The following is a 7,940-nucleotide window of genomic DNA, read 5'->3' as shown; positions in this document are numbered from 1 at the left end:
TAATAAATAAATTTAAAAAAAAGAAAAGAAAACCAACCAGGGATGATTTAAAAAAAGAAAAAAGAAAAAGAAATTGGTCATCAAAAGAACAAATAATCTAATAAAAAAAAATGGGGTACAGACCTAAACAGAGAACTCTCAAAAGATGAATCTAAAATGGTTGAAAGACACTTGAGGAAATGCTCAACATCCTTAGCCATCAGAGAAATACAAATCAAAACAACTCTGAGATTCCATCTTACACCTGTAAGAATGGCCAAGATCAAAAACACTGATGACAATTTATGTTGGAGAGGATGTGGAGTAAAGGGAACACTACTGCATTGCTGGTGGGAATACAAGCTGGTACAACCCCTTTGGATGTCAGTGTGGCGATTTCTCAGAAAATTAGGAAACAACCTCCCTCAACACCCAGCAACAGCATTGTAGAAGCAGACTCAGGCTGGCCAGTGGACCAGGTTCAAGACTTTTGTTGCTATTGAGGATGACAATGATCATGTTGGTCTTGGGGTGAAGTGCTCCAAGGAGGTAGCCACTGCCATCTGAGGGACCATCATGACCAAGTTTTCCCTCCTTCCTGTGCTGAGAGGCTCCTGGGGGAGCAAGACTGGCAAGTTCACAGGGACCCATCAAGGTGACAGACAGGTCACTGTGGTTCTGTGCTGGCGTGTCTCATCCTGTCCCCAGAGCCATTGGCATCATCTCTGCTCCTGTGCCCAAGAAGCTTCTGATGATGGCTGATATTGAGGACTGCAGTACATCAGCCAGGCCTGCACTGCCATCTGGGGGACTCTGCCAAGGCCGCCTCGATGCCATCTCCAAGACCAAGTTACCTGACCGCTGACCTTTGGAAAGACACTGTGTTCACCAAATTTTAGTAGGAATTCACTGACCGTCTTGTGAAAACCCACATCAGAGTCTCTGTTCACATAAGGTTTTCTATACAAGAAAAATAAAGGAAATTAAGTCTGTTTAAAAAAAAATACTTAAGGCTACACAGAGAAACCCTGTCTCAAAAACTCAAAAAAAAATTTTTTTTCAAGGAATTTGCTTTTGGGAAGCCAGATCCTTTGCAATAATTCAGTGTTTACCGGCCACTAGCATCCATTCTCCTTGTGACCATATATGGCTATGTTTCTAGAACAATGTAAACAAAACCAGAAACCGTTTGGCAAGTAGACTTGGGGGAGATTAGGTTGGTGTCATTGTGTCAACACCATGTAAACCAGCCAAGGTTCCAGTTAAATCCTAACCCAAACAGTCAGAGGGGTATACATACCTCTTCCTAGGCCAAAGTCAGAACACTGTCCCAAGTGCCTACCTAGCGGTCCTACTGCCTTCTGATACGATGTCCTGAGTACCCTCCCCTATAATCCTGACACACTGATTCTGAGCTGGTACCATGTGTAGCCTCCCTAGCAACTCAGAGCTCATCTCAAAGATCCTGGAGTCTAGAGTGGGCATCCCAGCTGAAGGAAAACATGTCATTCTGTCTAATGTAGGACATTGGTGAAGGCTGTTTTCCACTAGCTGTATTTGTAGGGGCTGCATCCCATCAGCTGTGTTTGTAGGAACTGTAATTCCAGAGTCTGTGTTGGTAGGGGTTGCATCCCATCAGCTGTGTTTGTAGGGACTGTAATTCCAGAGTCTGTGTTGGTAGGGGTTGTATCTCATCAGTTGTATTTGTAGGGGCGGTATTCCATCCACTGTGTTTGTAAGGGTCATAGTCTGGCCTGAAGCCTAGACTTAGCAGGTTTGTTTAAAGAGGTTTTTAGTTTTAGCTTTTGTTCTTTTGGTGCAAGACCTGGACATGGGAAGAAAACAGGGAAGAAAGGAACAGAGGAAAGTCGGTAGGCAAATGTCTAAGGAATCCTACCCCGTCTGTATCTCACAGTATGAAGTCCCAGAAGCACTGGGGTTGTGAGTGGCAAACTGTGCTGGGGTGGGGAAAATGTGGAGACAGCTGGGCAGCACAGTAAGACCCTTCTTAAAAAGCAAAACCAAACACAAAGAGATTATCGTCTGAGTGTGTAAGTGCTGTGGCTGAGGTCACAAGGATAGCCACTGAGACGATCAATCACTGATTCCGACTCTCGGAACCTGCAAATATTTCCTTAGGAGGCACAATTAAATGGAAGATCTTGACACAGAGAGATCATCTTGGCCCTTGAATCCAAGCACAATTGTTCTGATAGGAAAGAGGGGGGGGGAAGGGTTTTTGGTTTGGGTTTTACATTTGTATATTGTGTGTACACATACGGGCATGCATGGTGGCATGTGTGTGCAGGTGTACATGTGTATAGTTGATATGTTGATTGTTTTGGGGCCCACACCCCCAGCTCTGAAGTAAATACATGCAGACTTGTTCTTGCTTATGAACGCCTGGCCTTAGCTTGGCTTGTTTCTAGACAGCTTTTTTAACTTAAATTATCCCATTTCTCTTTAACTACGCTTTGCCTCTGGGTATATTACCTTTCTTTAGTCTATATATCTTATACCTCATCATTCCTTCTGTGTCTGGCTGGGTGACTGGTGGTTAGCCCCTGGTGTCCTCCTTTCCTCCTCCCTTTCTCACTCCTCCCTCGCTCTTCTCTCTCGAGCATATGTTTCTCCTGTTATTTCTTCTCTCTGCCTGGCAGCCTTGCCTGTCCCTCTCCTGCCTAGCTTTGGGCCATTCAATTCTTTATTAGACCAATTGGGTGGGATTTTTTTGTTATTTTTTGGTTTGGTTTGGTTTGGGTTTGGGTTTTTTTTTTTTGAGACAGTGTTTCTCTGTGTAACAGCCCTGGCTGTCCTGGAACTCACTTTGTAGAGCAGGATGGCCTTGAACTCACAGAAATCTGCCTGCCTCTGCTGAGATTAAAATCGTATGCCACCACCATCTGGTGCAATCCGGTGTTTCAGGCAGGCAAAGTAACAAAGCTTTACAAAGCTGAACAAATACAACATTAAAGAATGCAACACAACTTTGCATCACCAAACAAATATTCCACAGTATTAGCAAATGTAACACATTTTGAACTAATATTCCATACTATTTCCCCCTTTCTATCTAAGTAAAAATGAAAGGTTTTAACTTCAACATAGTAAACCATACAACAAAAGCAGTTATCAAGAATTACAGTAGTCAGTCTACTAGTATTTAGCAAATTCAGAGAAAATACTTTATTATCTATCTTATTTTAGTGATTCCAAAGTTTTATATCTAATTTACTTTCTATCATAACTAAGGAAAACTATAACTCTAACTATTTAGACTTTAACTCCATCAAAGACCCTACAAGGATGTATTATTACCTAACAACAGAAACATCTGACTGCCTGGACAGTCACCCAAAGTTTCTCTGCAACATTGGAGCATTCATCTTCAGCCTACAAACCTAATGTAGAAGGAGCTGCAGGCAGGCCTGCTTTTCGTCCCACCCAGCTCCAGCAGGGCTAGCTTTACACCCAAAATAATAACATGGAAACTGTATTCATTTAAACACTGCTTAGCCCGTTAGCTCTAGCCTCTTATTAGCTAACTCTCACATCTTGATTAACCCATCTCTATTACTGTGTGTAGCACCATAAGGTGGTGGCTTACCAGGAAGATTCTAACCTGTGTCCATCTCAGAGAAGAAAGTTATGGCTCCTGACTCACTTCCCTTCTTCCCAGCATTCTGTTCTGTCTAATCCACCCACCTATGTTCTGACCTATCAGGCCAAGCAGTTTCTTTATTAATTAACCAATGAAAGCAACACATAGAAAGAAGACCCACCTACATCAGCCTAGACTATCTGGCAGACTCTTCAGTGAAGCAGGAAATTTGAAGAACTGTCCTGCTTTATATTGACAAAGCTCACCAATCGCTTCCCTCTGTGTCCTGCAGACTCTTCTGTGAAGCAGGACTCTCAAAGGACTGTCTTACCTTGTCATGGCAAAATTCAAGTTGTTTTTTCCTGTGTCCCACTAGTCCAGTCTGTACAGCATACTGTCAACAATCAAGGCAAGTACAGTTTCTTGCCAAATGGTTAGCCTTGCCACACTGAAAGCAAATTCTATATGGAGTTTCTTTAATGCCCATCATCTTTTTTTATGAAGTAAATCCAGGAGCAGATGTGTCTCATTGTCACAAAAAAAAACCTTAGGTTATTAAGCATCTTAAATGCCATATTCTGAAGGTCTTTGAAGTATATGAAAACTATCTGTCTGTCTAAAGTATTCCTGTTTAACCTTGAAAACACACATATGACTACAAGTTTTATTATTATAGATTAACTACTAACCTAATTTCTTAATTATTGGCACCGTGGTGCTCGCTCACTCTCTTTCTCTCTCTCTCTCTCTCTCTCTCTCTCTCTCTCTCTCTCTCACACACACACACACACACAGAGAGAGAGAGAGAGAGAGAGAGAGAGAGAGAGAACAATCATAATAAAAATACAAAATAAAATAACAGGAAATTGGACTAAAGTGCTAACAATAATTCTAAAGACTGGCGCTCACTGCATTTCTGTAATGTAACCAGTGTCCCTGCAGTGTTCCTGTAGCAGGGTAGCCCAGTGTCTGGCCAGCAGGTGGCTCTCTCCAACTCCTTGCAGGTCTACTCCAGCTGCAGTTTCTCCAGTCCCCTAGGGCCTCATTAACAATTGCATCCTCCTAGCAGAGAAAGATCCTGAAGAAAATACACCCATAACCTCAAAGTCTTAGCTTAAAGTGACCTATTCCCACACCTTTGGTCATGCCTAGATGCAGGTGTGGGCTGGAAAATATATTCCCAGATTAATTATAGACAAAAGGAGCGGAATTTTTAGTGCACAGGCAGCCTTTTTTGCCACGGGGAGGTTTCAATCTTTATTTTATAAATGTTCTATAGTGAAAGGGTGTGCTTTACTAATCAGGAAGAGCAGCTAACGGTGTGCATAGGACGGGAGTGACAGTATGGGAGGAAATGCACTAGAGAGAAAACGGTCACAGAGCTGCACCGCAGGGCGGTGCTGGGACAGAACTGTGAGCCGCACAAAGGTAACAGAATACACAGTCTACTTGGGGAAACACCTTCACCCAAGCATCAAGTGCTAGTCTCAGTAGTTATGCACGAGATGGTAACTTAAATGGAACTTTTAAATTGCCTCTTTTAGTCTGTCAGATTAGAACATGTATTTTATGAGATGATACAGATTTTGATAAAAATGCAGGGGTTATTTTCACACTTGGAGCAGGTATATTCTTGCTTAAGGATGAGTTGAGAATAAGTTCAGAATGCCTTTGTCCTCACAATCAGATGCTAGAATTTGTCCTAAAGTTGGGTATAAATATAAAAGTCACTTCTATGGCTCTAAGGGGCAAGGGGTAACAGTTGGCTTTTCTTTGTAAAAGGAAAATTATGAGCAACATCATTTTGTAATTTCTGCTTATTGAAGTATATTCCTATACATGCGTATACTAGAATACAATGAAGTCACCTTGAACTAGTCGGATGAGTTCCCAGGTTCAACCCCCATGACCAACAAAACAGGAAAACAGGATACAACGCAACCTTTAGAATGTACTGTAGAGTGCTGCTGAATGGCACGGAAAATACACATATCTTCTTTTTAATATTTGCATGATTTTACATGTATAGGTGCTTTGCCCACATGCAACAACACTTCAAAGTAGCTACTCTAAATAATTTTTCCTCTGTCAGGTGATGGCGCCTACCTATAGTTCTCAACAGTTTCCGAAAAGGCCTCCGACATTCTTTCCTGTATTTTAGGGCAGTGTTTATATGTGAAACGGTGTTCTCCACGGAAGCTAAAAGGCTCTTCACTGACAGTGATGAGTTCAAGATCTCTGTCAACTCTGAACAGAGTTGAAGATGGCCTGCGTTCTGCGGCATCATTCAGCCGAGACGTATATAAAAATGGCACGTCCATCTCGTTAGTATGCATGTTTGTTTTGTCATTACATAGTGGTAAAGCTACATGTATACCAAAGAATTGTTTTAAAAATAAATGTCTTTGATTATTAACAGTAAATGTCTAATTTGTACTCCTATTTTATATACTATATAACCAGAGGTTTTGCAACAACAACAACAAAAAATTCAGGCAGAAAGGGGTCGGTGAGAGGGAAAAAACTTTAAAAGCCCCGTTTTAAACCACACTTAGCAAAAAAAAAAAAAAAAAGAAAAGAAAAGGAAAGAAGGGAGGAAGAAGATACACACTTAGCAGTTGAAAACTAGGGTGATCCCTGTGTCTGATGGGGGCTTGTTATAAGTAAAGGCAGTCTCTCGGGTGACTGCAGCATCAACAGGGGTTGAAGGGACCTGCCCTGGAGATGCTGCTATGAGGACTTCATGGCTGTGCATTAGTTACTTGTCTCGTTGCTATGACAAAATATCTCCCAGAAGCAACTTGAGGACGTTGGGCTCGCAGTTTGAGAGGTAGAGTCCACTGTACCAGCGAAGGCATGGCCTCAGGCAGCTCCACAGAAGCAGGAGTGTGTGATCAGAGCCCCTTACCTGCTCACATCAGTGCAACATGAAGCAGAAAATCCAACAGGATGTTAGCTAGCTGAGCTATAAAGCCTTATAGCCCAGCCCACAACCCACTTCCTACACCAGAGCTCTACCTCCCCAAGGTTTTGCATCACAAAACAGCACCAACAGGGGACCGGGTCCTTTTGATTTTGTCTTTTGTCTGCTGGGGTGTGTGTGGTTTTTGTGTGTGCACCTGTGGCTGCAGGCACATGTACACGTGTGCACATGTATGTGGGTAGAGGTCTGAGTTTGACAATGGATGTCTTCCTCGATCACTCTCTACCTTATTATTCACTGAGACAGTGAATCTGGAGGTCACCAATGCAAGCAGACTGGCTGGCCCCAAAAGCTCCAAGGATCTTCCTACCTCTCTGGCTTGGATTACAGGTGTGCACCACTATGTGGGGCTTTTAAGTCGGTGCTGGGATCTGAACTTGGGTCCTCATGCTTGTGAGGCAAGCACTTTACTAACTGAGCCACCTTCCTGGTCCAGCAGCAAGTGTTAAATACAGGAGCCTATGGGGGGACATTTCATAATCAAACTGCTACAAACTGGAAAGACACTCGTGATATTGGTGTGAGCTAGTGCTCACTCTAGCTTCACAAAGTCCCGTGACCAAGGGCCCTACCTGCATCCTCCCTCTGGGATCCAACTTTATCCTTCCTTCCTTACAAATCCACAAAGCCTCCCCGCCTGCTTTCATGGTACCCTCCCTCTCTGGCCATTCATTTATAGCCATCACAATTTTAAAAAAATAAAAGTCACTCGTAATAACAATAGGAACCACCTAGTAAGTATTTTCTTTCTACTAAATATTGTGCTGAGCTCTTAACAAGAATTATCTTAATCCTAACTGAGATGTAGATAATACTGTACCCACTTGACAAAAGAGGAAACCAATCAAATGTGTTATAATGATTTTTACAGTGTTCTAATTAGTCTTAACTGAGTTCCACCCATTTTGGAGCATCTTCCGGGCCCAAAGAACCCAAGCTGAAATGACCTTAGCAGTATGCTTGTACTAGAATCCTTAATTCTATGTTGAAATAGGAGCGGCAGGGCTGCGTCCCCGGCACCCGGCCGCCCGCATGGCTAGTTTATACCCAGAAATAATTACACGGAAACCGTATTCTTTCAAACACTGCCTGGCCCGGCTAGGTCCAGTTTCTTATTGGCTAGCTCTTACATATTGTTCTAACCCATTTCTAATATTCTGTGTAGCCCATGAGCTGGCTTACCAGAGAGGATCTTAACCTGCTTCTGTCTGAAGCGGGAGAACCATGGCGACTCCTACTCTAAGCTTCTTTTTCCCAGAATTCTCTTCTGTTTTCTCCACCCATCTAATTTTCTGTCCTATGAGGGCCGAGGCAGTTTCTTTATTATTACAAGACCCACCTCCATCATTTCCCCTTTTTCTGTTTAAACAAAAAAAA

The 7,940-nt window shown here is 42.7% G+C and overlaps 1 protein-coding gene across 1 annotated transcript in view; it reads right to left on the bottom strand.

The window, feature by feature from the left end:
• Mast4 (microtubule associated serine/threonine kinase family member 4) overlaps window positions 1-7,759 on the bottom strand; it is a 905,780-nt gene extending 898,021 nt beyond the window's left edge. Inside the window, exon 1 of the mRNA XM_050160400.1 lies at window positions 7,746-7,759. The gene's annotated coding sequence lies outside the window, so the exon portion shown is untranslated. The remainder of the gene's footprint in view (window positions 1-7,745) is intronic.
• Window positions 7,760-7,940: the final 181 nt, after the last annotated feature.

The sequence above is a fragment of the Alexandromys fortis genome, unplaced genomic scaffold (assembly GCF_014885135.2).
Source record: "Alexandromys fortis isolate MF-2015 unplaced genomic scaffold, M_Fortis_MF-2015_v1.1 scaffold_76, whole genome shotgun sequence".
NCBI classification, from domain to species: Eukaryota; Metazoa; Chordata; class Mammalia; order Rodentia; family Cricetidae; genus Alexandromys; species Alexandromys fortis.
This window is presented reverse-complemented; position numbering and strand designations above follow the sequence as displayed.